We start from the raw sequence: 18,887 nt of genomic DNA, 5'->3' as shown, positions 1-18,887 counted from the left end.
AAATTTGTACTGTGATGAGGATTGGATTTATGTAATTGCATTTCTCAAATTAAGCCACCAAAATTTTAAAAAATTGAAGTATTCCACAAAAGATTTAGATTTATATATATTTTGTTAACTTTATATTTGAAAAAAATTAAAGATTATTAAAAATATGTTTTTTAACTGAAAAAAATTGCTTGTTATAAGTAAAAGTGCCATTTCTCCCCTGAATTGCAGTTAACAATATGGACATAGCTCTTTATTTGAGGCCTTAATGGTATAATTTCATGTTAATAGCATTTTATGTGACTTCACTTCCAACTAATTTCATTTATCTTTAAATATAAATGCAGTGTTTTCCCTATAAATATCTTTAGTATTAACTCTTTTTAAAAGAAAAGACATGAGGGTAATATAAAGTCTTAAGCACTCCTATATAAAATTGCTTGAAGGAAAACAACTTTAATATAAACATAGACATCTCCTTTCTCAAGTGTATATATACTCTAAGATCCTTGAGGGCCAAGATTCCATTTGATTTGCATCTTCAAAAGGACCTAGTACTGTGCATTGTCATAGAAGGTGTTCAGAAAGAATGTATTTGTTGAATTCATCTCTATGTAATGAACATTGCCTATAGATCTACATTTCATTTGTTTAATTAGATCAGTGTGTCTTCTTCAGGTGTTTCCATAGCCAAACATTTGATCACATATTCCAGTGGCTTCTTCCACCAATATGTAAATTATAGATGGAGTTGATGTTTACCGTTGTCTCCAGCAATTAAAAAATGTCATGGAAAACACAAAGACTAAAGAGTCACTAAGATAATACAGAATTACATCATTAAAGAAAAGAAAATGTTTCCGTTTTTACTTTCCAGTTTTTTCTAAGATAAAGATTTTATCATTTTAAGTCCGCGAAGTATTTAAGTTACCTTAGCACCTTTGAATAATGTATTTAAATAGTGGCAATGTACATGCATATATAGAGAGACAACACATATACATATATATTCTACTTACTAATGGTAGAACTAGTTAAAATATGAAAATGCTGTCAATAATTTATGTTGTATACTTATTTCTGTTGCGCATTTATCTTTAGGTCATGTTTTGGATTTATTTACCCTTTTGCATTCAAAGTTGGTCAGTAAAGCAATTTTAACTCAGTGAGACAGATTTAATGCCACAAAAGTTAAGGATGCAAATATTTCCCGAAGTATTATCCATTGGGAATTTGCTTTGCTTTATGTCTGCAAGAACAGGCTCATAATAGTGTGAATTGTGAATATTTAATCTTAATTACATGTGATACTTAAAAAACCTGTGCACATTTCAGAATTTTACAGACACTGTGCAAATCTCACAGGACTATGTGATAAAATAACAAACACAACAGCCTCCAAAAGAATTCTGAAAATTAGCATTTAAAATAAAAGTCATGCCCAAGCCAGGAGATGACTATCTAAAGGAGCAGTTAATATTTCACATGGTTACACAGCGTAACTTCTACACTCTACAAAAAAAACCCAAAGAAAGCACATGTTGAATTTCATATTATCTGACAATTAAAAAAAACACATTTACTTTTCATAACAAAACTAAATTCTGTATGTTTCCAAAAGGTTCTGAGAATTAAAACCAATGATAAAGGCACAAATACTCTTATTACTTTTTTCTCACATGGATACATATTTTCTAATAAAAGGATGTATATCTATGTCTCTAGGTCATGGGGATCTTTAGGGTTTGCAATGGGCTACTGTATGAGAGCTCAGAGACAAACTCTGGTTTGGAGACAGTCACCTTTGTAACTAACCACCTTGATTTCCTCTACCCGATGGCTATGGCCTAGGAAGGCAAAATAAAACCAACATCCTAGACGAGGGAACCTGCCTGTCACTGGGTTTTTGACCTCTTGCCTCATTTAAGACTTTATTATTATCCTAATAATCAGATTTCTTCCTGTCATCTCCAACCTCTCTCTTTCCACTGGCTTTTGTTCTCAGTTTCAAAGATGTATATAGATAAGGTTTTTATTTACTCGAGCATTTGCTTCATTAAGTAATTCTCCCATTTTTTGCGATTCTGCATTTAAAATAATTCTCCCATTTTTGCGAGTCTGTGTTTAAAATATTTCTTGGGGTACCTGGGTGGCTCAGTTGGTTAAGCATCCAGCTTCAGCCCAGGTCATGATCCCATGCTTCATGGGTTCGAGCCCAGCATCAGGCTCTGTGCTGAGAGCTCGGAGCTCAGAGCCTGGAGCCTGCTTCAGATTCTGTGTCTCCCTTTCTCTCTGCCCCTCCCCTTCTTGCACTCTGTCTCTCTGTCTCCCAAAAATAAATAAATATTTTAAAAAATTTTTTAAAAATAAAATTCTTAAACTTCTCTATTCTGTAACCAACACTTACCTTTGCATTCCCACATTGGCTATCTTGTTTGGAGTTTTGGTCAAATTCTGACATGTTTGATTTAATTGATAAGACTGTAACAACAAGTCCTACTGTTTACAAATTGTTAAAAGAAATGACTGCTTCCCTCAGTGTGTTGCTTTGCTCTTATTTGTATAAACAAAATTTATCAAAATATCCTAGGTGTTGCTCCCTATTGAAGTTCAGGAAGACACACAAGGGAAACTAATAGATAAACACATTTATCTGAGGACAAATGAGTAAGTGCAGAATAGGCTTTAATTGAGGTATTGCTATGAAAAGAAATTATTTTTTTTTAATTTTTTTTCTTAAGTTTATTTATTTTTGAGACAGAGAGATACAGAGCATGAACGGGGGAGGGTCAGAGAGAGAGGGAGACACAGAATCGGAAGCAGGCTCCAGGCTCTGAGCCATCAGCCCAGAGCCTGACGCGGGGCTCGAACTCCCGGACCGTGAGATCGTGACCTGAGCTGAAGTCGGACGCTTAACCGACTGAGCCACGCAGGCGCCCCTGAAAAGAAATTATAAAGAGGTAAAGTTCAGTTTTATGTTTTTCAATAGTTTTTGTCATCCAAAAATATTAGTGTTTTTTACACATAATTAATTAAGCAAGAATTTGTCTTAAACAAGGCTGATATCACATAGGTTTGGGTTCTGTTAGGTGTTTTCACTGCTCTTCCCTGGATGCATAGTCCTATAACTGTGTCCTTGCATTGATGTGAGTATAAATTGTTAACTTCCACTGAGGTTACTTGGATGCCTCTCCTGAGACAGGGATTCCTGCCCATTTTCATTAATCAAAACTCATAGATTCAACAAAACAGAGGAGAAATGTACTTTGGAGGTCATTACTGTCTTTTGCAGACATACGTATAGGAACAAAAATTCCTTCTACCTATTGCACATAGAATTAAGGAGTTATGGGGCACCTGGGTGGTTCAGTCAGTTAAGCATCTGACTTCGGCTCACTCCATGATCTCAAGATTTGTGGTTTCAAGCCCTGCATCAGTCTCTGTGCTGACAGCTCAGAGCCTGGAACCTGCTTCAGATTCTGTGTCTCCCTCCCTCTCTGCCCCTCCCACACTCTTGCTCTGTCTCTGTCTTTCAAAACTAAATAAAACATTAAAAAATTAGAAAAAAATAATTAAGGACTTATTTCATGGGTTTCCTTTGGCAAGAAGTTTATTAATATGCTTGAAAAGAAACACCAAAAAATGAAAAAAAAAACAAAAAAGCCTTCTGTAATTAGAAGATGTTGCCTGAAGTACCATGAGAGTGATAATCTGAACCATTTTTTAGTTTCATTTAGTATTTATTTCTGAGACTCAAATATATATATGCTTTGATGTTTTCATTTCTTGTCCCAGGATAACATGAAAAAAAAGGAATGAAAATAAAGGATTCTAAGCAAGTAGATTCTTCTTAAATGTTCTTCCTACATCTTGAGATGAACATACCCCAGAGGCTGACGATTATGAGAATTTTAGCACCCCATTCACCTAAGACAAGTAGTCTCTACCCTTGTATGAAGGTGGGTAGACTTCATAGTCCAAATAGACCAACTGCAGCACTGTGCTGTGAACACAGGGGTGCTTTATGTTCTCGTGGGACGGCCGCCAACCTGGTGTTAGAATTTTGGACTTGAACGAGTGAATAGAACATTCTTGTAAATTGGCTTTAATATTTGCCACCACAGTGTAAACCCTGTTGCTAAGAGCTTTTAAACTTAATAATATTCCAAAGCTCGGGGCACCTGGTTGGCTCACTTGGTTCAGCATCTGACTTCAAATCAGGTCATGGTGTTGTGGTTTGTGAGTTTGAGCCCCGTGTTGGGCTCTTTGCTGACAGCTTCACAGCCTGGAGCCTGCTTCAGATTCTGAGTCTCCCTCTCTCTGCCCCTCCCCACTCGACTGTCCATCACTCTCTCTCAAAAATAAACATTAAAAAAGTAAAAAATAAAAATATTTCAAGCTGACTGAAAAGGCAAACATTAGCAAACTATATCATATTAAATGAAGAGCTTTGCAGTTTGCACTATCCTTGAGTTATCTTGCTTGCAAGTCAAAGTTTCTTGTTGAGCTACTAAGTTAAATTCAATTTTTTTAAAAGGATTATTGTAAAAAACTAAAAGAGCATTAAGAAGCTCTTTAAAAAATACCCTGGTATGTAAGGACACAATGCCATCTAGGGTGTTAGACCTTTTTTTGTTGTTGTTGTTACACACTGTTACTCTTCTGCCAACAAAACTGTTGAGGGAGCCATGGTCCTGAGTCGCGGCCATTACCGCTCCTGCACTGCAGGCCTGCTCAGCAACAAAAAGCTTACTTTAGCACTGACCAAAAACAGGGAGAGGAGGAAAAGAAAAACAGCTGAAAAACTCTAGTCACACAGTATTAAATGACTTGCGACTTGATCATCCAAAAAGCCTACTTTACCAATTTTGCTGCAATGAGAGGAAAACACTTCACTTTATAAAGGGCCATAGGCCTGTTTGTTGCAGGCCATAAATGTCAGTGCTGCGTGTGGGCCTTAACAATGATGCTGCCCCGTCACCCAGGTACTAGTGACCCTCCTGAACTCTCCCCTATGATACACAAGTCCAACTTTTGAGAGATCTGCTACCATTGTATTGTAGAGACACTTCATCTGCAGGCAGAAAAAAATGGAGTTCATTCTGCTAGATTGTTCTTCTGACAGCTGGAATAATTATTTTTGACCCAGCTTTAGAGCTGGATGTGTATTTTAAGCAGTCACACCGATAACTATTTTATAATTTGCTGGGTTTTGATATTTTATTGGCGCATAATAACTGTCCTCATTTATTAAGTTTATCACTGCTCTACAGAGGCATGAATACATTTCAATTAGATTTGTATAAAATGCTGAATCGCAAATTCTTTTCAAATAGAATGAAATGGTCTATCATCTTAGTTCAACCCACTCAGATAATTTGATCCATTTGACTTAATACACATGTAAAACAAATTGCTCTAGTAAATTTGCATATAAAATAGCACCAGTCCTAAAGTCTCTAATATAAACAATTAGTTCCGTGTTTTTATCTCACAGAAACACTGGTTTCCCACACAACAAAAACCAACCTTGTAAAGTTTATATTTCAAAATTATGTTAGGGAGGAAGTGGTACATAACACAAATAGTCCTCCTTTTCTGCTTTGCTGTTCAACAATGAAAACTTCCTTAGACCATTTTGAATATATTCTAAAGATACATACATGCTCTCATTAAAATCAGAAGCATTAAATGAAGTTGCTGTAATTCTGAGTTTAAGTCATTATTCAAATTGAGCAAAAATTCTACTGGAAACACCTTTTAATCTTGGGAAGATAGGTTTATCTTAATATGCAGGTCTGCACAAGCTACATTTAAAAACCAAAAGAGTTCATGCACCTTATTGAAAGAAATATATTAGAATTTGCTCTTGATAAACCTAGAAAGTCACAAAGCCTGAACGGAATGTATTTTTAAGGCTATGTGAATATAGTATTTTTTTTACTGAAATGTATTCAGAATATCCTAGTCATTAAACAAAGCATATCGTGTTCTGTTCTTTCATTGTGTTGATAACAAAACCCCAGATCCTTGAGGCTGATTATAGAAGACATGGTAGAAATTTGCTCCATCAATTTCATCATTAATTTTTCTAACCAGGAATATGGTGTGGCATCTTGCGTGGCATGATTTTTTTTTAACCAGCATTTACATGACTGTGGACAGCTCTGGCATGATTGAGAAATTAGTATTAGGGGTTCCTGGGTGGCAGGTTAAGCTTCTTTTTTGGGCTCAGGTCATGATCTTGTGGTTTGTGCGTTGATGGTGCAGAGCCTGCTTGGGATTCTGTCTCTCTCCTTAAAGAAATTAGTATTAGGAAATATTTTTAATGGCTAATATGTCCCCTAAGAACACTTTCTTATTCTTCACAAATCTCAGTGCAACAAAGGCACACAGTCAGTAACCAATAAGTATTTACTGGTATACTTCTGGAATCCAATCAGGCATTGGTATTATAGAGATGATGGCAAAGCTATTGGGGGAATTCAAGCATTTTTTTATGTGACAAACATGACCAGTCCAACAAAGCAGTTGTTTGATCTTGCATATTTCGATTAAAATATATTTGGAGTTTTACTCTGTGTGTGTGTGTGTGTGTGTGTGTGTGTGTTTATCTAGGACAGGGAGATGATCTGAAACGCATAAACATTTGTACAACAGCTATAGATAGGATGATATTTATTTCTCTTGTCCATTGAATAAATTAAACATCATAATAGTTTATACATCTGTTGGTGTGTATATATCAGTTCCAGGATGCTTTATGTACTGTCCAGAAATAGCATTGACATTTTTTGCAAATTATTTCTTTTGCAAATATTACTTTAAAAATGTAAAGCTCAAGTGAATGTATTAGCCAAGATTTTTAGTGGTGAGACAGTTAGCAAATAAACTGATTGCTACCTGTGAGACACATGGACACCAGACAAGATAACTGAATGTTTAATCAGTTCATTTAAAAACATCAAGAAATCTCTATCTTAAAAACTTAGTCGTATTTTGCAAAAGCTAGGTTTTAAAAGTTATGTATACATGTATTTTTATTATGGTAAGAACACTTAACATGACACCTACTCTCAACAAATTTTTAAATATATTAAACATTTAAAGGTTAAACAAAAGCTTAAACATTTCTGAAAGATAACAGTTGACAATGATTTCCACACACTAACTCATTTGATTCCTCTTCCGCCAAGGTAATGTACATAGTTAAACAATATTTAATATCAGAAAATGAGATAAAAAATAATTTATTTTGCACTACTTGTCTTATTTTATTTACTTATTTTTGAGAGAGGAAGAGAGAGATCAGGGGAGGGGCAGAGAGAGAGGGAGAGAGAGAATTCCAAGCAGGCTCCGTCATGAACCTTGAGATCATGACCTGAGCCGAAATCGTGTCAGACACTTAACTGACTGAGACACCCAGGTACTCCTCAAAAAATGTTTAAATGCGTGGTGCAATATTGTAAATATAGGCACAATGTTGTACAGCAGCTTTCTCTAGAACTTAGTTATCAGCAGTAATTAACTTTAAGGTACTTTTCAAAATTAAAAGTTTGAAGGAAAACATTTTAGCTTATTTGACTAGCAGTACTTACTTTTCTGTTTGTTTTATTAATTTTTTTAATGTGATTGCTTTATGTCTTCAGGATAAATTTGCTCTTTATTAAATCATTTTTCTTATTTTTTGAAAACAAGTAGTGTGTCTTCCCCTTTGGATACAGCCTGATGAGGCATGCGATTTTTGGAGCCAGGTATTTTAACAAATTTTAAAATACTAGAATCCTGCAACATGCCCTTGTTTTGAAAGTAAAGGCTCATGGCAGGTAAATTATCCATGTTACCTGCTTTCATCAAACCTAGTGAATCTGAAGATTTGCAGTTGTTAAAAATACTTATTAAAATTTTCCAACTCCCAAGTTTGCTTTCACAGGGCTTGAATAACTAAAACATTTTCTTGGCAAGAAAACAGTTGAGCTAGGTAGCGCTGGCTAGGATTTGATGACATCTTTCTGTTTGTTCAAAATTAAACCAAGAATTCACCCCCTCTCCAGATATAACCAGTTTTATATGGCAAATGAATCTGTTATAATCTAAAGTAAGTAACGTTTAAGTTTGCCTTTAATACTTTGTCAAACATGAGGACCGAGGTGTGCATAAAGTTATCCAGTACTTCTCTTACTAGATAGCAGGGTTTAATATGTTTTTGATAAAATGCAGTGCTCAGCACAGGGTGCAATTAGCAAATGCCGGCAGGGATGATAGTGAAAGTGGTTATGGCAACTGGCATCCCGGAGACTTCAGATAAAAATCAGTTAGGCTTTTTCCACAGCAAATGTTTTTGTTTGCTAAATTAAACTAAAAACTCATGATGGTATTCACTGATCGATCCCTTGCTAGATTCTCATATGTTATTTGGGACACAACTTTAAGAGAAGCTTAATCATTTCTGAGAGGTAACTGTTGACTATGATTTCCACACACTTTAACTCATTTGATTCCCTTTCTCCCAAAGCAACACATAAAGAATATTTAATATCAGAAAATGAGGCAAAAAAATAATTTATATTATTTTGCACTACTTGTGTGACCAAATTTTTAGATACACTTGGATTTTCACCTGGTCTGGCAAGCAACGGACATATGTCAGGGTATAGGTTAATTCCAGAGAGAACCAAGTGGGACTTTGGGCCAATCTTTGATTTACCAACCCAGCAAGCTTTTCCAAACTATGTTTCAGAAACACTAGGGCACTTTCTTGCTCAAATAACTATGGAAAACAGTGGGCTAAATATAGTGAAACACATTTCTTTGCAGGACTTTTCAGAGCCTTTAATATATGAATATGAACGGCAATTGTCTAAGGATGGCTTATGGTATGTGTCTGCCGGTGCTGTCCTCAATTGTTTTTTCAGATGCTAGTTTCTTTCCTAACCACTTAGCCATGCAGGCTTCCTTTTGGCTGAAGTTTCCCAGAGGGTAACATTCTAATAGGCTGACTTCTGATCCTTAGCCACTGGCTTGCCTCTGTAAGTTTGTGAGTCTGCTGAGGTCATTTTTCTTTTTTCTTCAGTGTCTACACAGAGTGGCCTAGTTGCCATTTACATTTGATAACTTCTAACCTAATTTACTTTCACTTCTGCTAATTCTCATATGTGGCTGTTATTCTTTGCAACTTTTCTTATTATTAAACTGTACAGAAAGAGGACCCCCTGAATCTTGTGAGAAGTAAGTGCTGAGATATGCTGCATCTGACAGTGATGTAATTTACTTGGTGTGATTGGCATTTCTAAAAATTACATTGCCTTTTAATATTTATCTAGCAGAACATCATGAGAATTAGCATACGTAGAACAAACTGTTCGATGATAATGCAAGGAAACTATAATCATACATGTCAACAACTTGTGTCTATTGCTAAGCAAAATGAACTTTTAGGAATAAGCAAATTTAATCGATCTAGGGTAAAGGAAATGAGGGTCCTTCTGTCTTAAGTCACAATGATGCTGAGAGCCCATATTTTCCAAACTTGAGAAGTAACAAACAGAAAGACTCTGAAATGGACCTTGATGTTGCAGGAAAATCGGTGAGGTGGATAAAAAAGAACAGTCTTTTCATCATTAATTTTGAATATGATTAAATTGGTGTCATCTTAAATGTCCAAGGCATATGTCTTTAACATCCATTAGTGAAGGAAGACTTCCTAGAGCTTGCTAAATACTTCCTTCACATTTTGCTGTAATTCTTAATAGATTCAATTTTAGGCTCTTGATTTGATTATTTAGTGTGAGTATCTGCAAGACTGACACATTCAAGAGATGTACCAATACTGGACCCTGAAGTTGGTGCCCATGTTCATTGCTCATTAGAATTGTGAGTGTAAATGGAATACTTGAGGGAAAAGATGAAGTTTCTTATAGTGCTATTCTTAAATTCCATTTTTTCCTTGTAGCCGAGTTCCATTTGAGAAATCAGTCTCTTCTTGCCTCTGGTGTCTGATACATGTGCAATAAGAACACTACTAAATGTAAAATTTGTCCATTTTTACCCTATTTTCCTGGTGCATTGTCACTTCACCTTTTTGTTCCACCAGTAGACTCTCCATGCTGTAAATACACGTAACTCTGGTTCTACTGCCTAAATACTAGGACCTTTTCCAGGATTCCTAAGGACAAAATAATATACTCGAGTAAAAAGCAAGCCTCTGTGTAAACTCATGAGTCCAATTCTTTATTATTCTTCTATCATGACACAGCAGAAAGATATTTTTGCTGTATTAAAGAGCAGAAGCTGTACGAAGAAGGAAATCACACTGAGCATTACAGGAATACTTATTATCTGAGATCAAATAAGTTAATATGACCAGGCCTGGGAATGTTGGGAGAGAATACATTTGACCCTCTATCTCAAAGTCTAAATTAAGTTTAACCAGTCAGAATTCAGGTCAGAAATGTGTTCTCGACATCCATGTGTGGAACAATGAGCAGTCAGCCAGCTGCACTGTGGTGTGCTCACAGTGACTTTTCCCCAAGACTTCGAAGGCAGCCTATTGTGACCAATATCTATTGTCTTCTCTAGAGTGTGAATTCTTTGTTTCCAGGGTGGCCTTCATGTATGCTTTGATGAATTTTCTTGGTTTTGACTCCAGCAACAGTGTGCATTTGAGCTTCCCTGTTTTTCCTTCCTTGTTAAAAGAAAACAAACCCATCATTAACTTTTTAAAATGCAAGTCTGCTATTGTTGCTATTCAACTGAACTAATAAAATGAGTAGCAATGGGAAATTTTCTGATGGATGCCATCTAAATGATTACTATTATTGAATGCCTTAAAATTTATGTTAAATGGGAATGGCATGCTATCAAACTCTTGTGCTATTTTTAGCGTTTATGGCTAGATAAGCTCAAAAAAGAAAAAGAGTTATTTTTTTCTTGGTAACTCACAATAAAATAAAACCAGATTGTTTTGGCAGCTTTATGTCCATTCACTTTTTTTTTCTCTATGTTGTCTAAAAACAAAATGAAACAGAAGAAAACCCTTCTCATCTCTACATATTGAGGATTCATCTTTACAGGGTTTCAGCCAAGTTATTCTTTATGAATCTTCCAACATTTATTGTCAATATATATTAATTTTGGCAGAGGGAAATTTATTAATATTTTTCTAATATACTTAAATAATATTTATCCTCAAACTAATCCCCACAATTCTACTTTTTTAACAAAAAAATGAGGACAAAACTATTATCAAAGTAACCTTTGTTTAGCTAATCACATTTTAGTTGGTGTCTAAATGTCTAACTACTCATTGAGCATAATCTGTAGATGTACAGGATTAACCAACTTTCAAATAGATTTGCAACCATCTGAATGTAGCATTGCTTTTACCAAAACACAAACACTGCCAATTAATGCCCAAGGGGCACAGAGGTAATAAAAAGAATAAACGCCCGTGGTGTAGGTTATCAGCAAAGCTTGTTAACTCTACTTGGAGAACACATTCTAAGTCTATTGAATACATTTCCACTATTTCTCACTTAGTTCAAAGTGCAATCCTTCTTCTCTGGTCTTCCTAATATGACTCTTTCCCTACCTCCCAATTCTATTCAAAATAAATAAGATCCTGTCACAGCCTGGGTAAACCCTCCATTGATTTCTCTTTACACTTAGGATAAATACAAAATCCCAAGTTTGACCCACAGTCAAATCTACACTGAATGACAGGCCACCTTCTTGCTTCCCTGACTTCATCTCACATGAGCATCCCCCATTCTCCATGCTGGAGCTTGTATGGCCTCCTCTCCCCAAATATGTTGAGGTTCTTTCTTCTTTTTTATTTATTTATGTTTATTTTATTTTATTAAAAAATTTTTAAACGTTTATTTATTTTTGAGAGAGAGAGAGACAGAGACAGAGACAGAGGCAGAGACAGAGTGTGAGCAGGGGAGGGGCAGAGAGAGAGGAGACACAGAATCTGAAGCAGGCTCCAGGCTCTGAGCTGTCAGCACAGAGCCTGATGCGGGCTCAAACTTGAGCCTTGAGATCATGACCTGAGCCAAAGTCGGACACTTAATCGACTGAGCCACCCAGGCTCACCCTTCCTTATTTTTTTTTTAAATGTTTATTTAGTTTTGAGAGAGAGAGAGTGCACAATAGGGGTAGGGGCAGAGAGAGAGAGAGAAAATCTCAAGCAGGTTCTGCACTGGCAGCACAGAGCCCCATGTAGGGCTTGGCTTGAATTTATGAACTGTGAATTGTTGACCTGAGCTGAAGTCCGATGCTTAACCAACTGAGCCACCTAAGCATCTCAAGACTAAGTCTTTAACTCCATAAATCTATTTTAGATTTTTGACCTCTAGAACTGTAAGAAACACATTTGTGTTGGTTTAAGCTACAAAGTTTGTGGTAACTTTTCACAGTGGCAATAGGAAATAAATATATTATTAACATGTAGACTTCTCCTAAATTTATAATTTGAGCCCAAATCACACTCTTTTTATGGACTCATATATTTAACAGTCTGTGCAACTTCTTTTTTTCTGAAACAATCTTCAAACTCAATATGTCCAAAACTAAACTTTTGGTCTTCCTCCCAAACCTATTCCATGTGAGTTTTACTCATCTCAGTTGGTCGCAATTCCATTCTTCTTGTTCCTAAAGCCAAAACAGTGGACTCTTTGACTCCTTTCACTCTTTCGCTCCGCCTCTACATCCTCTTTCTTCCTTCCTTCCTTCCTTCCTTCCTTCCTTCCTTCCTTTCTTTCTTTCTTTCTTTCTTTCTTTCTTTCTTTCTTTCTTTCTTTCTGAAATTGTATATCCTTCTACTTTCCATGTATGCCTAAGGACCAAATACTCACCAGTATCTGCATTTTACAGCCCTGATTCAGCCATTCTCATGTCTTGCCTAGATTATTTCAGTAGCTTCTTAGTTTTCCAATGCTTCCAGTCTTGCCTCTCCTAAACTTTCAACACAACAGCCACAATAATCCTTTAAAAATGCAGCACAAATCATGTCATTCTTCAGCTCAGACTCTCAGCAGGACCTCATTTCTTTTCAACCAAAAGTCCCAAAATATACAGTGGTTTGCAAGATCTTTGATGATCAGTGCTGCCCGTTTCCCGTTTAGTTTCCCTTCTTTCTTCCTCACCCCGCCACATCAGCACATGGTCTGCTTTGTTCCTTGAACAGGCACATTCCCTCCATAGGGTTTTTGCACTGACTGTTGCCTCTGCTTACAATTCAGTCCCCCTTCATATCCTCATGGAAAATCTCTCAGCACTTACGTGTGTGTGTGTGCGTGTGTGTGTGTGTGCGTGTGCACGCATGAGGTTCAACAAAACCCACCCCAGCCATATTATAGAACTTCAGTCACACCATCTCTTCCTCACGCCCGGCACTCCCAATTCCCCGTATTGGACTCATTTTCCCATTTTTTCTATCACCCTTAAACAATGTTTTATTATGTTTATTATTCATTTTTTCCCTACTTGAGAGTAGAATAGGGCAGCCAATAAATATTTGTGAATGAATGAATCCCACTTCTCTTCCTTCTGATGAGTTATGTTTTATTATAAACTTAGTACAAAAGCAGGTTTATGATCTTAACAGCCACAATTCTCACTTTTTAATATTACATGCATATGCAGCTCTAAAATCAGTCTCTTAAGTCTTTTCCATATTTTAGAGAAAGATATCCTAAGTGATGTCAGCAGAATGGCTGATTAAGACATTCCTTGCATGTACCCCCTGCCACCACCAACAACAGTAAATTGGCATCTATCCATGGACAAAAGTGCCTCTGTGGGAGGTTTGGGATCTAGGTAGGATATTGTGAAAACACAGGGCAGTCCAAGATGAGGAGAAACGTTTTGAGAAGCCAGGCTTGCACCATGGTCCAGGGGACAGAAATGGAAATAGCTCCATACTCTTGGGGACTGGGCTATGGCTTTGTTTGGCTGTGGGTCTGTCACTAGCACTGTCCCCCAAGTGATGTAGGCAGGCTGGGTCCAAGGACTCAGAGGGGCTTCTGATATCTAGATAGCCTATGTTATATATCTGTGATATATCTAGATATCCATATCTAGATATCTGTAGCCTCACTCTGAGTCTGTGGAGCTAGAATCCCAGACTTGAGCTTGAACATTAAATTCTATCAATCTATAACTTCCCTGTGAGCCATCTACTTAATGTTAGCACTGGGGTTTCAGATGTACTAAACTTTGCCAAATCCCTGAAACATCTCTACATTTATACTGAATTTTTTTTTTCCATGTAGAAAACTTTTAGTTCATTGGTGTACAAAAGTGAGAAACATATTGATGAAAATACAGATAAAACTTTTAACATTCCATAATCCTGTATCTTTGTTAAGAGTGTAAAATTCTTGTTTGCAGGGCCTGGATTTGAATGATCATTTTTGGAAGGAATATCACAAAGCTGCCTGGAATGCTTCCTAAGGTATGAGACCCTTTGGCCTCAATGGTTCTTTTGCATTGTACTGTACAATTTAAAGTGAAATCATGGCTCAAGATTTATAGCTAAATGACACTTAGAAATCAATTAGTATTTCATTGAAAATTACATTACTTAATATATATGTAAGTGTTCATGGATATGAAGTGTAATTGGCTACACACATGACATGAAGATTTGTTATCGCTTATAATTTATATAATGTTCATATTTTCAGGAAACAAAATATTATTAGCACATATTGACCCCCATTATCCACAACAGTGAATTTGAAATATCATTCTAGAAATACTGGCATTGTTAATGATATCATCTTCTTTAAGGTGTGTATAATCTGAATTTTAATTATATTCCAAAAGTAGTTTTCTACTATTTCATCTTGAGTAACAGTGTGAAAAGTCAAATAGTTCTAGTTAAAGCTTCAGCATTTACTTCAGACATGCTGATGAGAAGATTATAAGGAGTCTAAGAAATCAGAAGTTAACTTAATGTCTAGTTTTCCTTGCTGTCACAGTGAATTGCTGTTCAAATGCAGGTTTGAATACTTCTTCACCAAATAATCAATTTTTGAAAATTGAAATCATAGAAAGATGAGGCATATGAGACATGCTGTTTCTGTTTTCTTCTTTTTACATTCCTTCCAGAAAATGATTTTGGTAAAGAAAAACAATAAGGTAAATGAAACCAGGACTTAGTATACTCTTGGGGCAGACACATTGCAGTAATGCAAGATACTCCAATTATAGTTCAGGGAAATGACAGCATCTCTTTAGGACAAGAATAATTCGGTATAGTATTCCTTGATACCTATAGGCTGTATATACAGTATTTCCTGAAATAACACATTTTATTTTCCCAGTTTTCATTTTGGCTAGAAACTTAAGCCAGCACTATTATATGTGTGAGAATAAAAGTTTTGCCATATCTATCAACGTCCTCTCAAAACCAGGTTGATGTCAGTAGTTTATATAATGGAGGCAGATATAGGGAGTCCCAGCTTCTAAAACTTCTGAGGAAGGCCAAACAGCAACTGGAAATACAAATATAGCACATTCAGAGCATATGTTTCTTGCTGAAACTTATCCAGAAATGAGGAGTGAGGCTAGACCACAAGATGCTTAGAATGTTTGCCTAAATGCCATTCCAGATAAGGACTATCCCATTGGGGTGTGGCCACGTGGTGTATCTAAGTCACAACTTTAAAACTTGCTAGTCATGGGACTTAAGAGAAATTACTTAACATTTATAAGTATAGACATTGTCAATTGTTGAGTTGAGGTTCTTCAAAAGAAGGATTGTTATTTAACTTTAAATAAGATCTAAGTAAGATAATTAAACAATATTTAAATTAGACATACATATAAAGTAGCCAGCACATGGTAAGAATTCAGTAGATGTTATTTTCCTGGAGGGTCCTTTACTCATCTGTATTTACGGCCTCCACGTAAGGGAGGCTATGGAATGTAGCTGTTAGGAGAACAGACTCTCGAGTCTATGTAACAAAAATGCACCACAACAGAAGCAAAAATACCAACAGAAGTAAGAAACTGGGTTTAAATCTCGACTTGAACAGTAATTTTGCCACTTTAGTTATTTAGTGTTTCTGAGGCACAGTTTCTTCGTCAATAATAGAGTGATGGTAATAGTGTCAGTGCTCACCCAGCTCAAGAGCACCAGGACCCCCGTCGTGGAGCAAAGCTGGTTTATTGACCTGTTACAATGATGTGGGAATGCACGCCACAGGGAAATATGGAGCACACCAGGAAGGGAATGTTAGAGAAGTTATGATGGGATTCGGGCTTATGTCAACTGATTTTGGCAAGGGCTCAAAGAAGAGTTTGCTCTAGATTGGATGCCTTGGGGAAGCAAGGGTAATTCTATGGTTCATATCTTAATGATTCTCACCTAGAAGACAGAAGCCTTGGCGGAAGCTAAGGCTCTAATCAGCACAGAGGCAGCAGCCACTCAGCTTGGCCAGGCTAAGAGGATGCTTGGTTACTTGTGTGGTTTGGAAATGTTCTTGTGTGTGTCTGGGTTCGGACTTGACTATGGAGTGGTGATATTTTGGTGCTAATCCATCCTGGTCAGTAGCTGATGAGTTTCTGTGATGTGGTTTTACATCCTCAGGAGAACATGAAGGCCTAGCTCATGATGCTAGGCCAGCCCCCAGCTGCCAGGGATTGCTTTCTCCTTCTCAATAGGAATAACCACAGTGTGTTTTAATTAAAAAGAAAACCCACTTTAGGGACATCTGGGTGGCTCAGTGGGTTGAATATCTGACTCTTGACTTTGGCTCAGGTCATGATCTCATGGTTCATGAGTTGGAGCCCCATGTCAGATTCTGTGCTGATAGTGCTCAGCCTGCTTAGGAGTCTCTCTCTCTCTCTCTCTGTTTCTCTCTCACTCCCTGTCTCTCTCTCAAAATAAATAATAAACTTAAAAAATAAAAGAAAATCCACTTTAATAGTGTAAGGTGGGGTTGTGTTATGTGTTATTTTCATTATATGCCTCTAGGTTTTTTTGGTAAGACAGTCCTGTTTTATGTTATATTTACACTTGATTTCTCATTAGGGAATTAAGATCTCACATTCCTTGCATCTTATAAGAAGCATTCAAGTAGGACAATGTCATTTACTGTATCTATGTATATATTCTATTATTATATAATAATATGCTGTATTATTTCTCTGGTTCCTGGTTTCTAGCCCAATTTAGATGAAGTTCAAAAGATGATAATATCAGGAGGTATCATAGTGCTTTCAAATTCTGAATTTAAACATTCAGGTAAATAAAATTGATTATGGATAGTTTCTGACTATATTATTAGACAATATTGAGTAGAGGTTAGGAGCATGGTCTCTGTCTAGAGGTAGTCTGGCTGGGTTTGAATCCTGCTTTAATCCTCTACCAACTGTATAACCTTGGTGTGAGTTCAAACAACAAACAACAACAACAGCACATCTCTGTATTTCTCCTTTATTTACACACTTGATATATTTGACTCCAGATGTATAGGTTTTCCACATATCAAGCAATTCGCTGACAGCAGCCGGATGTCTTACAATTTAATTCTGTTCTCATAATGCCTGGAGATAGAATTAGAGCCCACAAGTTAAGGAATCAGTCCCCCAGGACTGTGTCCTGTCTCCACTTCAGATGCTAACTGTAAGTCCCAGGTTGTCACCTGTACCTCTGACTGACCAGTTATAAATTGAACCTTGAACCTTCCCTGGGTTCAGTAATTTGCCAGAATGGCTCCCAAAACTCAGGAAGACATTTACTTACATGTAGAAGTTTACTATAAAGGTTACAGATGAACATCCAGTGGAGTGGGATGGGGCTGAAAGTTTTAAGCTTCTAATCATGGCTTGGTTTCCCTTGGGAATAGTCCCCATTCTGGTGCCCACCAAAAATTGCCTCTTTAGAACAAAGGACAGTCCTATCACCCAAGAAATTCCAAGGGATTTAGGGGTTCTGTGTCAGGAACTGGAATCAAGGACCAAATATTCGAACAAAGAGGCTCCTCATGCTCTTATCACTGAGGAACTGACAAGGGCTTTATGAGTTCTGTGCCAGGAACCTGGGGCAGAGATGAATATGGATACGTACTTTATTGTATCACACTAGAAAAAGTTTTTTTAAGCTTCTGTGCCTCAATATCTCCAGATCTAAAGTGATTTAAAAAATATCTACCTCATAGAGTCAGTGTGAGGAGTGAGGGAAATAAGACAGTAAAGTGTTTAGAACAAATGCCTGGGACATAATGAGCATTAACAATAACATATAATAAATGTTAGCTGACACATTTTGTAGCCATTTCATTCCATGATAAAGACCCTTTGGATTTATTGTATGTTGATTAAACAACAAATATTCATTGCTTGCAACTCTTTGCAAGAAACTGAATTAGATATGTGGAAGTAGTTACAGTACCTGCCTTCAAGGAGGTTACTCTATAGCTGAGAAATACCTGAATAAGTCTGTAAGAGTTAAGTGCAAATGTCTGTTGCTGACAGTGACAACTGTCATGCTTTTAAGGAAAGAGAATTAATTTCTAGTTACAGTAGACTGGCAAATGTAGTGGTATAGATGGTAAATGGGCTGAGTCCTGGGAGATTTATTGAATTTGGCCATCCAGGAAGATGACAAAATAGCACTCTGTTCAGATGGAACTTCAAGGGCAAATACACGAGAAACCAGATACTAAAAATTCCAACAACAATAGTACAGCCTACAAAAGCAGAGTAGAACACGTACTGAACATAAAACCAAGCACTGAGCTAAGTACTTAAGTTCATTATCTTATTTAATCTTCTTTATGACCTTATAGAAAAGGTAGAATCATTATCCCCATTTAGTGAGGAAAACAAGGCTTAGACGGTTTAATGTGCTTAAGGTTACTAAACTAGCAAATGCGAGGAGGCAATTT

General features: G+C 36.6%; 1 long non-coding RNA gene across 1 annotated transcript in view; it reads left to right on the top strand.

Annotated features, from left to right (window-relative positions):
• The window catches only part of LOC128314334 (uncharacterized), a 443,125-nt gene that overhangs the window by 226,285 nt on the left and 197,953 nt on the right, over positions 1–18,887 (top strand). The window contains exon 3 of the long non-coding RNA XR_008295856.1: positions 14,380–14,443. This is a non-coding gene — a long non-coding RNA (uncharacterized LOC128314334). The remainder of the gene's footprint in view (positions 1–14,379; positions 14,444–18,887) is intronic.

This window comes from Acinonyx jubatus, chromosome B1 (genome assembly GCF_027475565.1).
Source record: "Acinonyx jubatus isolate Ajub_Pintada_27869175 chromosome B1, VMU_Ajub_asm_v1.0, whole genome shotgun sequence".
Taxonomy (NCBI): Eukaryota; Metazoa; Chordata; class Mammalia; order Carnivora; family Felidae; genus Acinonyx; species Acinonyx jubatus.
Note: the sequence above shows the minus strand (reverse complement) of the source record. Positions and strands in the feature narration are given on the sequence as shown.